This window comes from Macrobrachium rosenbergii, chromosome 19 (genome assembly GCF_040412425.1).
Source record: "Macrobrachium rosenbergii isolate ZJJX-2024 chromosome 19, ASM4041242v1, whole genome shotgun sequence".
NCBI lineage: Eukaryota > Metazoa > Arthropoda > Malacostraca > Decapoda > Palaemonidae > Macrobrachium > Macrobrachium rosenbergii.
Window position 1 is genome coordinate 32,576,657 of NC_089759.1, and position 17,500 is coordinate 32,594,156.

Sequence of the window (17,500 nt, forward strand, 5' to 3'; positions counted from 1 at the left end):
CATGGAGCACAAGTAGTGTTAGGAAATGGTAAAGAAGTTATTGATTTTGATGTTAATGATTATAAATAAAGCTACCTTTTCTGCCTGGATTTTAAAAGTCAGTTGTCACATAACGATCTCCATTGCAGGGGAAGACCAAAACCATTTATTAACAGGAAATCTAAACGAATTCCTTGAAAAACTAACCTTGAGGACAATAAGGTTATCAACCAGATGTCTTTATCTAGACTGGCCCCGCAAAAATACAAAACGAAACGTGAAGTGGGAAACGGGTTCCCGAAAGCCATGATACATCCGAAGAAAGTAACCATTCTCGGGGAAGAGAAGTATAAGGATATCTTCGAAGTTAAAAAAAAAACTAATGCCTAAACCCCGCAATTAAAGGATTAGTGTGACCCTCACAGAGTAAGTAACCACATAGAGGCATTTTCATCAAACAATGATAAGAGAGAGTTGTTAATTTTCTTACGTAATCAAGTTTTTTTTTGAGGAACATGAATAGATTATAAACTGCATATATATATATATATAATATATATATATATATATATATATATATATATATATATATATATATATATATATATATATATATATATATATATATTTATATATATATATATATATATACACTGTAATTTCTTGGTGAGTTACATTTCATATTCCCCTCTTTTTCTCTATATGAGTATTCTTTTTGTGAAAATATTGTACAAGTGAATTCACTTTTGACCTTGTTGTATAGAAATCTTTGCAGTAGCAATAAGTGCAAATAATACTATCTTCTGATTGCTTCTTTGGTTTCGACTTTTTGCTTTTAACTGATTTTGAACCCTCCCCCGATATCGGAAATCGTTACGTGTTGAAAACGGGAATAACCGTTGCTCCTAATTAATTAATCCATTTTAGGAAGTTTTGATTTCTGGTCTTTGGTAAAAGACTGTAAAAATTTAGTCTCAGCTGCAATTATCAACAAGATTTTTTAATAATAGCCATCGAAAAGTTACGTCCCATTGTAGCTTACGGGACAAACTAAAAAAATGTGAGGCTTACTCACCTTAATTTCTTACACATGTTTATATATATATATATATATATATATATATATATATATATATATATATATATATATATATATATATATATATATATATATATATATATATATATTTACACACATATATTGAAAGGAGGGCGAACAAAAACCACACATCAGTAGGATTTATTTTACTTTATTGCAGACGTTTCGTAATTATGATAGAATCACATCTTCAGGGCTGCAGATAAAAAAAGGCTTTTTAAGATCTTACAAGTCTTAAAGATCATAAATAAATTATGAAAAGTAAGAATGAAACGAAGAAAAACACAAGTGACCGAGAAGAGAGAGCAAGGGTCTAGCTGAAAACAAAACCTCTCAAAGATTTACTTTTGTTTTGGTAGGTCCACTAATTCTTCCACTGCGTTGGAGTCCAGGTGCATCTGATCCTTATAATCCCCATCCTCTCGGATATCTGTGTGTCATCAGTCAATTATGTGAGCTTTCTTGTAACCTTATTTTTATATTTTTCATCAGTCTGCTGGTAAAGGACCATTGTGTCGAAAGGCCTAGCAACCTCTCCATTGTTTCTTTTTTTCTTTGTGGCATTTGCTTTTATTTATATATACAGTATATATATATATATATATATATATATATATATATGGAAGAAGGTTAATGGTCCCCTGCCCAACACCATGGGAATTCTAAGGGTTTGTGTGCTGACGGCTTTTTTTGGGGGGTGGGGGTTCGATCATCCATCCAAGAACTCACCAGACCCATAATTTCTTAAGTTCGTTAACCAAACGTCGAGTGGCACAACAAACATGCTACTACAGAAATAAGTAAGCCAACATCAAATATCAAAACTAACTCAGAAGGATTTTTATGATTCTAATAAAAGAATTTCCTTCAAGCTGGGACTAAGTTCACAACAAATGACTATTTGTGAGGCAAAGAGGGAGGGAATCTCTGTATGCAAAACACCAAATGTGGCTTTATTTGGGAACAAAATAAACCTTTCCGTGCCAATAAATTCTGACCTGAATAGAAATTGGCTTCTTTGCATGATATTAGAAGACTCGTAAAACCCCAAAGAGCTTGAGTAACCTCACTGAAATGTTATATTTTTGTAAGATTTTTTCATGTCTGTGGAAAACGAATTTTCTATTTTTAATATACAAGATAAATTAGGGAATGTTACTTCGGATACACTTTCGTATTGGTGGTTTTTTGTTGTTTCTCATTGCAAATATAGAATAAGAATATATTATCCGAGTTAAAAAAAAATTTATAACCCTTACAGTGAAAATGCAAATTAACTGATGTTTGTTTTAATTTTTTTGCGTCATTGACTATTTCTTGTAAACTTTATATTGTGGTAAATACATTATTCATATATTATAGAAATAAACACTTTTTAAAGGTAAAACATATTGAAAGATGGCCCTTTTGGACAGATACATAAATCAGTCATTATATATATATATATATATATATATATATATATATATATATATATATATATATATATATATATATATATAGTATATGTATATATATATATATATATATATATATATATATATATATATATATACATATATATATATAGTATATGTATATATATATATATGTATATATATATATATATATATATATATATATATATATATATATATGCATATACATATACATATATGTATGTATGTGTATATATATATGTATGGGTGCGTTTGTGTGAATAATTGTATGGAAAAGCACATTTTGTAGAAATTTTACTGCACTGGGATTCATGAACGATTCAGTATATATTGATAAATGTGGCAGCAACCGTTGTTGTGTCCCTAGAGCCACCTTCTTTTAGTGCGCATGGTTTATTTTATGTATGCATATGTATGTATATATATATATATATATATATATATATATATATATATATATATATATATATACATATATATATATATAATATATATATGTAGGCAGCAGTTTGTTTATTATATATATATATATATATATATATATATATATATATATATATATATATATATATATACATACACACACACATATATATGTATATACACAAATTTCTGACTCACATCAGGATCGAACCCAGGTCTTTCAATTGAAAGGCAAGGACGCTTCCTTGCCTTTCAATTGAAAGACCTGTTCTGATCCTGATGAGTCAGAAATTTATTTCTGTTCCACGCCTGATTTTGTTGATTATTTCAATATATATATACATGTATATACATAATGTATACATGTATATATATACACTGTATATAAATATGTATGTCTGTATGGGTAAACACACACCAAAGTTTCCCAAACGTAGCAAAAGCCACTTATCTTCTACTACCTCCAGCATGCCTTTGCTCATTAAATGTACCCTAATCACGAACACTTTCGATGGGAAGACTGCAATATGATCAGCCCTCTGCTCACCATCTCGACTCATCATTTATGATCAGGACGACATCTTAACCTTGTTAAAGTAGAGAATATAGCTCGGGTATTTTAGCCTTTCAGCTATTCTGTAGAGATATTGCTACTGAGAGTATGAATTGCATTTTGTTGAAAAATTGCTAATATACATATGTCTACAAGAGGATGAGGTCTTACTTTTCAGTGTAATTGCCATTCTCAGCACGTTGCTCTCGGCTCACAATTAATTATCAGTGGTTGTGCTATTGTTTTCCCTTTGTTATTAATTTTTCTACCAAGTATCGGGATATAACAAATGAGTCTTATTTAAAGACTTTCATTTAGCTGCTACACTTTGTTCTGTAGTGAGAGGGAAAAAGACAACTGCTCTACTGCGTGGAAAGAGATCAATAAGAACAAATGTCCAACACATTCTTGTATCTCGCCATCAACATCCTTTTTTGACAAGTGATGCCGAATGATGAAACCTATATTAGCGAAGGCCATCTCACAGATTGCCGTGTTCAACTTCATTCGAGGCTGATCGTTTGGAATATAATACGAAACCTTATCTAAAATTGAGAGTCGGTAACTAATGGAGTGAAACTTCTTAAATTGTAATGGGAGATTTTTATTTATTTTTTTCCGATATTTTTCTGAACATTGTAAAATAATATTAAAGGTTTGTGTGTCTTGTATTATTAAGGGTCTTGGAAAATAATGATCGTATTAAATTAACATCTTGATCGTAAGTGGGTATCAGAATAATCGTGGCTATGAGTATTTAAATTCACTGTCAGCCGACCTCGAACCCAGGTAAAGGCATGTCTAAGTTTCAATACTGGGTTCGAGGTCGGCTGACAGTGACTGGTCACGGTATAAGTACTTATCGTATACAATTCGGGCATGAAATATTCCCGAAGTATATATAGTTAATTCGATGTGAATGTGTTATTCACGGCATAACGTTCGGACATGAGTACTATGACATGGTTGGCACAAATGCTACCGACCGTACCCACAGTTTATAAATAATGAGTTAAATTGAGAAGTAAGAAGGGGCAAAATATTTAAAAAAGTAAAATAGAATGAGTACCTATTTTTTCATGTGTTTAAGTCTTCAGTTTTAAATAAGGAAAAATATGGAATAGATGAGATAAACTATGGAATAGATGAAATACATGAATATATCAAAGAATACTTTGCGACAACCCTAGATAACCCTTTAACTGCAGAGAGAGAGAGAGAGAGAGAGAGAGAGAGAGAGAGAGAGCGAGCTATAACGACCAACGAAGTGTCTGACACAACGAAGTTAGCTCACTACTTACTCTCAAGAGGGGAAATGGAATTGCATTTCGTCACCCTCTCGGCTCGCTAGGATTTGCAATTATGGCTGTTTATATAGCTCATAAAGGTTGTTACGTTTTCCCTTTATATTAAATTCTTACTTACAATAAAACTAGCATACTCTTTATAAAATGTATTTATTGAGAAGAAAAAGAGTCATGAAAACTACTATAATAATAATAATAATAATAATAATAATAATAATAATAATAATACAGTATCTGTTAGAAATGGTTCTAGTGAAAACCACGTTAGCCGAAATTTGATTTACGAGACTTTATGTATTTCTGTATTTTTGATACCAAAATTTATAAACAATTGATTGCATTTTGAAAAAAATTTTCCACATCTGATTGTGCAAATAATTTCAATGAAAAATTAATCTATTTCCAGGGTAACCGTACCGCTACTGTGAATGCACAAAACCTAACACATTCACACACACAAACACGCGCACACACATATATATATGATTGATTTTCCATTGATATTACTTACATAATCAGTTTTGCAATACAGTGACTCTCAGAACTATGAAATTTTATTTCAAAATGTAATAATTTGTTTATAAAACACTTGATTCCGACAGCCTTCACCATGAAAGTTTTGGATGTTAGCGGGGGGCCCTCTCACAGAGTCCGAGACCAATTCACGGAGACCACAGTTTCCCTGTTGATCATCCAAGTTTAGGCAATTAGGAAAAATTTACTGGGGCATCCCTTTTGGAAATGAGGACTAACCCCACCGCAAGACCATATGATATAGAAAGAGGTATATATCAATATCTAATAAGCTAAAGTAGCCCTTTTGGTATCTAATTGTATGTTTTTTATGTCAAGAATACTGAAACAGTGGCTCGAAATGCAGTATTTTCTATCTACATGGAGCTACTTTGAGATTAACGCGATATTTAAAATACAAATCAAGAAATTTTTACAAAATATTTGAATGGAAATTGGTTCATACATTGCTGGTCCAATAACTTAATGCAACATATACAGATTTATGTATGGCTTGAAAGATAAGATTAAAAACAAGTAGCTTATCAATGGCTGCTAATCATGATTCTGGTAGAGGCCAAATTGCAGTCGGTCGTAGGTATTTCGGCTTGATCAGTATATAATAAATTTTGTAATAAGTCTTAGTTATTAAGTCTTCATCAAGTATCGCGTCCACTACCAATGCCCATTTAACCGTTGTTATCTGCAAGACATTCTGTGAACCGTTCTGTGAAGGCCGTTTAATGTCATAGTGACACACGTTCAGCATGCTCAAAATTCTGCTGAAAATAGGCTAAGATCATTGTATTTTCTGGTCCTTCCATTTACTGCTCTTAATTCAGTCAGATTTTTGTGTTCTTGTCACAGTACATGTGGCCATTTCATTAGTAACATGACTTGTGACAGTACTGACTTGCCAAAGGACTACATAATAACTTTAGCCTCACAACATGATGCTTTCTCAAACACAGACTTTTGCTTACTACTGCAGAATGCGGTTGTTGTGTTACATCCAATATTTTCGTACAGAGGAATAATTATAACAGAAGTACTTTTACTACTGATACTCCTTGAATCAGAGATATCACCCCGGCATTTAATTACCAAAGGACCAACAATCTCATGGGATACAATTATGCACCTGACACCCCTATACCATTGTTCTCAGAATCAGTGACTACAGGAACGTCAGTACCAGCTTAGCGAATTTGGGGATAAATGTAGAATAAGATGGTGTCTGCTTCAGCATAGTTGCAATTATAGGCAGCAACTTTCCTTCTTGTGGCGAGATGCTCACAGGATCTTCCTTTGGAGTCTGTTATGACAATGTTGGTTAGATTTGGGCAAAGGAGTCTGAATTCAATTCTGAAAAATGCTTTTCAAAAAAGTTTTTTTTTACCCGAGTTGCTAAACGGACCTGGTATTAGTTTAGGTGGAGGAAAGATCGATGTTGTGGTTGGTCTTTTAGCTTTGTTGCGCATGGTTGGATGCAGTGAATTTACATAAAATTCAGCAACACCTGAAGATATTGGAATTCACAGCTGTTCCTAATGATACTGGAATATTAATAATATTTTCAGGCTGTGCAAACGTGACGTTAGTACGATAAGATGCGTTCGTTTCTGTTAGCCCCATCTGCAGTCATCATTTTCCATAAAGCTGATTCTACAAATTCTGCTGGACATACACTTTTGCTCCAGTCAACTTTGACGATGCATCATATAGATAATGAATGTCCTCTTTCAGAAGGTCCCTTCTCTCCCTGGTAGGTGAACCATGAGAAGCTGTGATAAAGGACATTAACAAAGAGGCGAGTTCTATAGCAGAGGCTTCACTATCCTCATCTTTGTACCTTTGCGCTCTTATGACTGAGTTAAGGAACATTTCTTCTGGAGAGCCTTATTGAATCAGTCCGTCAACATGCGGTGGCCAGTTGATTTCAGATGTGCTTGACTGTGTTCATTTCATTCTCTTTTCTGGCACATGTTCCACCACAGGGCTAATCTGTCACTAAAGAATTTCTATCCCTTTGGAATCTACAATGGAAACCTAGTTGGTTCTGATATATATATATATATATATATATATATATATATATATATATATATATATATATATATATATATATATATATATATACTGTATATATACATATATATATACACACATACACACACACACACTTTATATGCATATCTGAATATTTATTCTTATTTTCAAGTTAAGTTTAAATCTTATTGCTCTCATAATCTTCATTAAAAATTCAAGAAGGTAAATTGTTCTCTTGAATTAATGACGAACATGATAGACTTCAAAGCATAAATACTAACGTCGCGGAATATTAGGAGTTAGAGGACACAGATCCAATAAACGCATTTTGTCTATCACCTGTCAACTCACGTTGAGCTCGGATGTTCAATATTCATCAGAGAAACTAGTTGGGTCAAATTGGATCACCAGCTGCCCGCTGCAAGGAGAATTTCCTGCAGTTTCATTTGCACTCACTCTCGGGTATTCGTACTTTTATCACACACACACACACACACACACACACACACCCAACTGGTAACGCCCTTTCCTCGCATTTGAAAGACCGGGGTTCGGTCCCGACGTGAGTCAGAAAATATGCCAGTAACTTACCATAGAATGTTTCACGAATGAAAATCTGTAGCACTTATCCCCTACCTTCCGTCTCATAACTCCAGTCCAAGCAAGACTTAGTTTTTCCATATCCCCAAATCTTAAAATTCTTTTATATTTTCCTTTATATTGTCATAACATTATCCAATACAAGATTTGTAACAATACAAATCTTGCTAATGTATAATCGGTTGGTATTCAGTTCAGTCTGTGTGGTTTCAAAATGATACTCATCTTCCCTTTTTTGTTTGATTCGCATATATATTATTTTTCTGAATTTCAGCCTCTTAGAGCTTTTGATTTACATCATTGTTCCTAAATGTTTGAAAGATAATCTCACTGACGCTCGATAATTTCTAAGTGCTTTGAATTCGTTAATTCGTTTTTTTTTCTTTGCAAGATTTATCTTGTGTAACATCTCTATATAAATGTAACATAATCAGGTATGCTTGCTTTGCAAGTCTTGTGATGTTTTCCTGAATAAAAATCAACATCTTCGTATTCTAGGTATGTCAAGTTTCTGTAAATATTCCAGGAAAATCTGTCCTTCCATATTCCTCTACCTCCATCTTATAAAATGCTCCTGCGCTGTATTCATTAACACAAATAAATATTTGATCGGTGCAACGCCTGCCCATTCTAAATAGAAAACGTGTTCACCTCTGTGCTGTGCATCTGAGGTGTGTCTTTGTGCGTTAAATATGTTATGTTTTAAGCGTGAACTTCGATAGGAGAGGCGGTAACCCTTCCCATTTTCTTTCTTATTAAGAACAAATGTTGCAATATACCCAACAGAAAACTGAGATTTATTACATCACTGAGGCATACATTGCGGTTGCAAAGTAGACAAGTGAAAAATGCACCGAAGTTTCTTTGGCGCATTCGAGTTTCATGTGCAGCGTATAATCAAGGCCACCGCAAACAGATCTGTCTTTCGGTGGTATCGATATAATACTGTACGAGCCGCGGCCCATGAAACTTTAACCACGGCCCGGTGGTGTCCTGTCCTATATCGTTGCCAGATGCACGATTATGGTTAAATTTAACCTTAAAATAAAAACTGCTGAGGCTAGAAGGCCTCAGTAGTTTTTAAGATCTGAGGGCGGACAGAAAAAGTGCGGTTGGACAGACAAAGCCGGCGCAATAGTTTTCTTTTACATAAAACCAAAACTAGGGTTTAAAAGGAATGATGAGCCACATATTTTTGAATTCCCCATCTTTCTATCTATCTGACCATATATCTGTCTGTCTAACTCATGACATTGGTGGATGGGAATTTTTTTGTTGTCCTTTCTGAATTAATTGTTTGGGTAATTTTTTGTGTCTCTCTAAGGCATAGCTTCTCCAGCTTGCTCTTATCTATACGACATTATTTTTTCTGGTTCCACTTATTTTCTTTTGTTATATAGCACCATGGAAAAAAACAATGTCTTAGATAAGTGTACTGTTATGTTCAAGAATGGCTTATATGAGACAGTGTAAGCTGACTTATGGATGCCTGTTGTGTATTTCACTCATAATGAAAATACATAAATGGCTAGTAAAATATTATTTATAATCAATTTTATAAGGAAAGATTTCCACTTGAAGAGATAGACAGATTGATAGATAGTTAGATGTGTAGTGTAATACCTAGACAGATCACTTCAATAAATGTAAGGAAAATTGAAGAATTTTGCTTGCCAAATCTAATGGCCTGAAATTTTTTGGTGCAACTGAATGAATTACCCTCTAATTATTTGTTACTTAGCATACACTAGATAATAACTAAAAAGTCTTTATGGAACAACCAAAATATTCGTTGCCATCGAAATAAAGCTGGACAACAATAAGTAACACCCGTGGACATCTTTCTGTCGTGAATTTAAATGTTTGAAAACTGGAATAACAGTTTATAACAATTAAGTATACCCGTTGACCTCGTTGCATGCTAAATTTAAAACATTATTTAGAACTGAAATGATATTGCTCAGCAATTAGAAATATTCATGGACCACTTTCTATGGTATATTGCAAATAATAGTGAACTGCATATTTTATGGAATCAATTAAGTGTCAGGTTTTGAATACTTTTCGTCTGTTGTTAAATATATGGTCTAAAATCTTGATCGTTACAGAAAATGTCCATTACTGATATTATATAAACTGTAGTCAACCAAAGACTTTTTTTTCATAGGTAATTCGCCAGTGGGCAAATTTGTCCTATTAAATACTGATAGTAAATGCTTTCTTTTATATTGAGAATAGGTAACTCATTCATCTCAATTAATATGCAACTTAATATGCAGCTGGGGTGTCAAGTAGTCATATGGATATCACGCTGTAACCAGACGACCAACCTGATATGGCTCAATACTATTAATGACCAAAGCATGTATCCGTTAATTAGTAAAGGGTAATTGAAATAACAGTTCTTTGAGTACTGATGCATATTTCACTGGAATGCAAAACAATCATGAATGTGATCTTCAGTTAGGATGGGAAAACTTAGAAAAATTCAACCATGATATTCAGAGAAATAATTCCATAATTAAGAAAAACCACGGGTGATCACTACTGAAGCCCACTGCACTGTGTATGTCACATACATCATAGCTAACTCTTGAACTCGAAATAGAAGAAAATCTTTCGAACAAGACTATATCAGAGATAAAACTCACTTCTTCAGTCATCTTCCAATCATTCATCATATTTGCATTCAAATACCTGCACGATTAAGGGGTTTGTATCGTTTCTTCCACCCTAATTAACATCCATTACTCCATCCTCCTAATTTGCAATTACCCTTATGACTTACCTCTTACTGATATCTACGTTCCACTTTAACTTCTTGCAAATATTAGCCAGTTGTTGCAAGGTGCTGCAGTCTTTATTCATGTGCTGTGAGTTCATACTAGTGACCAATGGCCTGTCTCTTGCATAAACATATCAAACAGCCATAGCAACATAGTATTCCCTTAAGACCTGCTCTTGCACCAAACCAGTCACTTCCCAATTTTCACATTGTAGCAAGGTTCATCAGTTTTCCTTATAAAAGCTTTCAAGTTTGTTCAGTGATTTCAAGCATATATATATATATATATATATATATATATATATATATATATATATATATATATATATATATGTGTGTGTGTGTGTGTGTGTGTGTATATGTATATATATATATATATATATACACATATATAAATATACATATATATATATATATATATATATATATATATATATATATATATATATATATATATATATATATATATATATATATTACTATTTAGAAAGAGCAACAGTTTGGTCGTTTCCTTATTACCGACATATAATCCTTGCAGAGTAATCCATCTTGATTCCTTCTATTCTATACTGCCTCTTGAAAGGGGTTACTTGATTCCATTAATCTCTTGCCGCAAAAAGCAATAAACCCGCGACACACTCGCTCAGCATCAAAGTGGAAGTATTGATGGCCTGTCACGGAGTATAATCAAATCTATATATTACGCCGAGTTCAAGAGTGTTCCTATAACGTGTTTGGTGTTCGCACAAACAATAAGATGGTTGATCACTTATATATCGACTACAGAAAAACGTATTAGAATGTTTTAGTTTTATGTAAAAGAAAACTATTGAGATGGCTTTGTCTGTCCGTCCGCACTTTTTCTGTCCGCCCCCAGATCTTAAAAACTACTGAGGCTAGAGGGTTGAGAATTGGTATGTTGATCATCCACCCTCCAAAAATCAATCAAACCAAATTGCAGCCCTCTAGCCTTAGTAGTTTTTATTTTATTTAAGGTTAAAGTTAGCCATGATCGTGCGCCTGGCACCACTGTAGGTACCAACAACACAGGCCACCACCGGGCCGTGAATGAAAGTTTCATGGACCGCGGCTGAGAGTTTCATAAAGAATTATACGCTGTACAGAAAGCTCGATTTTTTATTTCAACCAATAAGCCAGTTGCGGTCGCACCTGTCCTTCAGTAAAAAAAGATAGAGAGAGACAACAATTCCTCTACAACTGAATTTGCTTTGTGACTTGAATATAATTGCATGTACAATAATAAAGAAGATATTAGCTTATTCTGCCGACGCAGAGGTCTCATCAACAATGCAGCGGTGCACAACTAATCTTTAGCCATTACGGAATCTTGCTTGTATTATCTTGCATCTTAAAGTTCATAATTTTCTTGGTACACCGGCCCTCTCAAGCTACCCTCCAAGACGTATGAAATAACGTTATCCAATAATTGCAAGCGATCAAACTGCTCGTATACTAGTATTTATGTTCCGTTAATTGCTGTGGTTGAAATCTTAGCATTGTAGATATATCGCCGTATACTCCCAGTTAGGGTAATTTTGTGTGTGTGTGTGTGTGTGACCCTCGTGTCTCTCCATTCTTGTGTTTTCTTTTTTCATCCAAATCTCTGTTTCTCTCTCCATACCAGGCTTCGACTCATAACGGTCGATTGACATCCAGGTACACAACGCACACTGCTTGGGTCAACAGAAACACAAGGGTTCAGTGAACAGGCTGAAATCGTTCCTTCCTCTACACACATCGATCGAACTAAGGCTTCCCTGTTTGATCTAGCCTTCTGCCATTAATCTGTTGTATGAGAAAGAGAGAAGAAGAAGAAGAAGAAGAAGAAGAAGAAGAAGAGAGAGAGAGAGAGAGATTTCCGTGTTGGTTAAGACATACATAACACTGTACACTAGACATCCCACGGAAACAAATAACTACCAAATTCAGTATATCCGTAATCCACGTATACTCCTGATCAGTCCCAAATAAAAAATTTTAGAGGGATATAATGAAATGTGCAAGTCACGAGAAAACAGACGTAGGTGAATAAAATACACAAAAATAACCAAGCAAGCCCATTTGAAAGAAACTACCTCTGAGGCAGATAATGAAAGGCAGTAGAGGACAAAAAGTTTCAGTCGCTTGAAAAATGTTTCGAAAGGAATTGGAAAAGGGACAAAAATTGTATGAATACGGAATTCAGTTTCCGTTACTTTTTGCTTTCTGTTGCTATAATCGTCAATTCATATATATATATATATATATATATATATATATATATATATATATATATATATATATATATATATATATATATATTATCATATTTGGTATGTTTGATGATTGGATGATTTATTTATTTATTTATTTATTTATATTCTTATATTTGATTACTTTATTTTTTATTTAGTTTTATTTATTAATTTATATATATATATATATATATATATATATATATATATATATATATATATATGCACATATATGTATACACATATATATATATATATATATATATATATATATATATATATATATATATATATATATATATATATATATATATATATATATATATATATATATATATATATATATATAGCTAGATAGATAAATGACAGATAGATAGAAAGATATATATATATATATATATATATATATATATATATATATATATATATATATATATATATATATATATATATATATATATATATATATATATATATATATATATATATATATTAGATAGATAAATGGATAGATAGACAGAAAGATAGAGAGACGAGAAACAGTCAGACAGAGAGAGAGAGAGGAAAGAGACTCTTTCCATTGCTGATAAAATTAAACCCGACAGAGCCCATATCAGACACTAGTTCGTGCCCCAAATTGCATTTTCCTTTGTGCCCTTCCCCTTTCCTGGAGAGGAGCACCTGCTCTTATTCCCACCTGATGCTCAATATTCTTTTTCATTCGCAATTTTCTTTTTCCAGGGTACATTGGCCCAAAATACCAGGCAACTGAGGACAATGGGCAGTTCTTCCTGGAGGTCAGTGGTATTATTACTTTCATGACTGTTATCATTGTTATTTGGTAGAGGTTGTCTTTCAGGCAAATTTTTCGACTATTGCAATACTATAAGATTTGTCTTTGTCATTGGGTTTTCTCTATATCGTGAAGTTTCTGTCTCTTCATAGAATGAATTAAATTTTCACTGGATGATATTAGAATATATTCTCTGAATATAAATAACACTTGAATATTTGGCTTCTTCATAGAGCTTTGATATTGCTGCTGACGATTAATATAACGTTTTATACTTTAACATAACTATCAGTTTAGGAATGAACTTTCCACCTGGTTGTCTTTCATTAGGGATTTACCTTTTATTTCAAAAGTATATTGGGATTATTTCTATTTCCAAAGTGTATTCAAGTACAGAGTATGTGATTTTTTACTGGTGACTGGACTAAGCAGAAAGGGCCACACAGGCTCCCTAATCCTTTAAGCACCTTATGACATTTACGGCCCGAATGAACACGTGAGGCTGACTGTTTAAATTAACCACCTGTCGACCTTTATTCGTAAGGTTCCTTGGTCTTACGCCATTGCTGGTTTGTGTATTATTTTCTGTGAATTATGGTTTGTATTTTTAGGTTTTTTTTCTCGGTGGAATGTTTTGGATGTTTCGTACTTTTACTAGGAATTATCAAGTTCTTATTGAGCAGTCGTTCAGTGTTTTCGTAGATTGGTATTTTTTTGCATATTTCTGTTTCTGATATTCCTCATGGTGTTTAAAGTGTAATTCAAGTTATAGCGCATTCTTACCCAGCCTGTTTTCGCCAATCGTGTCTTTACCTGGGGAAGACTTCAAAATGCAAAGTATACCAAATGGATATTTGTACATATATATATATATATATATATATATATATATATATATATATATATATATATATATATATATATATATGTGTGTGTGTGTGTGTGTGTGTGTGTGTGTGTGTGTGTGTGTGTGTGTATATATATACACACACACAAACTAAAGAACTTCAAAAAGCTAAGTATACCAACGAATACATACACAGAATGACTTACGAATCTTATAGGGATTTACACACACACATATATATGTATGTATGTAAATATATGTATATATACAGTATATATATATTTATATATGTGTTTCGGAGTAACTTATTTCGTGGTCACTGGCAAATGTGGAACTAAGTATTTGTACAGTGTATTCATATTAAAGGTATTTGCCGAACAACTGTATTTGTCAGAGGATTATAGACATATTCGTAATCCTGAGAAGTTGTGACACCCTCACCAGGCTCACCTTTATTTCCGCCACCTCTGATAGAGCTGGCTTAATAGTTCATTGCCTTTTTGAATACATATAGGAATTATATATAATCCACAAGAAGGGACTACCACATTAAAATATTTAATAATATTACCAATAAAATTTGTATGGCCAGCCACTATCTGGAAAACAGGAAGGCATCATTCAGTCAATAATGGGACCTTTTTTCTTCATAGGCACGAAAATCTCATTGCACCTCGTGTTTGGATTATTTTCGACTGAAAGAACGACCCGCGCCACATTCATAAATTTAACAATTTTATTTATTTTGGTCATTGGGTAGAAAAGCATAACAATAATAATAATAATAATAATAATAATAATAATAGTTCTCTCACATAAGCACACCAAAAAAGAATTCCTCCATCTTCACGAGCTTCGATGAACGTGTGAAAGACATTCCTGAGAAAACTCATCAAAGAAGTATCATCAATGCGCATCCTTCAATGAACCCGCATTCCTAACTTTCCCTCACTTGAGTTCCCGAAGTGATGATGCCCGATTTATCTCCCACGTTGAGGAAAGAATAATAATTCTGTGAATCATGGAGATGAGACGAGAATTTCAGTCTTCCGCGGGTGATTCCATTTCCGGTGTAGATTGCGCGCGTGAAATGATGTTACTTGGAACAAAAAAATGATTTCGGTATTACATTGAAGAGGATAATCGGTTACTGTTGATAGAGAGAACCGAAGAGGCTTTTTGCGAATTTTAAGCGTCTAATAATGTCATGAGTGCTTCTGTGTTCCCACTGAATATATCATGACAAGTGCCCATATATATATATATATATATATATATATATATATATATATATATATATATATATATATATATATATATATATATATATTATGTGTGCATATAGGTATCATCGCTTTCGAGCGATATTGTTATTTCTACGTCATAGTTGAATTTTAAAGAGATGTCTGTTACAGATATTAGAATCAGATCGCGATAAGGTTGAGTGGTAGATTATTGCGTAACTACTAAATAATGTAGAGTAAAAGTTAATTCCAAAATAATGATAATAATGCTAATACCATCGAAAGCCATGATCATGGCCTTACTATACCACAACTACCAGCTAATTATCAAAACTGAAAGTTAAATCTGATAAAAACCCAAATTAAGCACATTTGACAAAATTACTTCCAGAGGGAATCTGGTTGATGAAAAAAATACCTGGAAGATACTTTCTTATCTTCATTAATTCTCTCCTGGTCTGGTTCCTGTGGAAAGGCGAGGGAGTTAATGATGCCGCATTTTTCTTCGGAATGAAATGAGTTCCTGGGATGCTGTGAGTATGAGAGTATTTGTTGCGAACAGGTAACAGCTGCGCAAAAATGCACTGCTGAGTCCTTATGCGCTTGAATTTATTCCTCTCATTTAAACGCTGACTGGATGGAAACTTACACTGAGTAGTACGATAACACGCGTTTATTATTATTATTATTATTATTATTATTATTATTATTATTATTATTATTATTATTAGTTTCAACTGGAAACCGTCAATTCCCAGTTGATAGAGATTGGTTTTAATTTTTTGCTCGGCGTTTAAACCTTAAAGCAAGATGAAGTTACAGAAGTTGGAAAGCTTAGGCGGCAAATACCAAAGATAATGGATAAAAATAATTCGAAAAAATTACCCAACGGGATATATTAGGAATTACTAGTTAGTCGGCTGCATTTATGAAAAAAAAAGCTCCTTACCCCCAAAAAATGTTTCTCAACTGGTTACTGTAGTATCAGGTGTGCTTAATAACATATCAAAAGTCTGCCTAAATCTCACCATGCAATAGGTCAGATTTCCAAGATTGCGTCTATAATAGCCCCAAAATCCTTAAAATGCCCTTTACTCTTCATTTTTCAAACTAGATTATTTTGGGGATCTGGAAGCCCAATTAGAATATCTGCATTATATTGAAGTGAGTATGTACTCAAAAAAACCAAGATGGTGGATCAATATGGCCGCCGTACTATGAAAATCTCCATTATTTGTTCTAATATATTTTATACAAGTAAATTTAGTGTCTACACGCCTGTTTTGGTGATGTGGGACTCCAAAGAGCATATCTGAATTTCAATATATTGAGGTAGGTCTAATTACATATATACAAAATTCAATATAGGAGGATCAGTATGGCTGCCAAATAAAATAATTACTTATTTTACGAATGTTGTGTTACGAAGTTACCAATCATCTGTACTGATGGAGATGGGTAGGTATCGATTCTAAGTACAGAACCTGAATTCGACAGGCGCATGTACAGCGGAACCGATGTCATGGTATATCCCTCTTTCTGGCCGGATGGTCGGAATCACTGCCTACCGTTATTTTCAAAGCATGCCATGGCTCGCATCCTAGCCGGGTCAGA

At 33.2% G+C, this 17,500-nt stretch overlaps 1 long non-coding RNA gene across 1 annotated transcript in view; it reads left to right on the forward strand.

Moving 5' to 3' along the window:
* Nucleotides 1–17,500, forward strand: part of LOC136848497 (uncharacterized) — a 166,324-nt gene that overhangs the window by 72,008 nt on the left and 76,816 nt on the right. Inside the window, exon 3 of the long non-coding RNA XR_010856034.1 lies at nucleotides 13,744–13,799. This is a non-coding gene — a long non-coding RNA (uncharacterized lncRNA). The remainder of the gene's footprint in view (nucleotides 1–13,743; nucleotides 13,800–17,500) is intronic.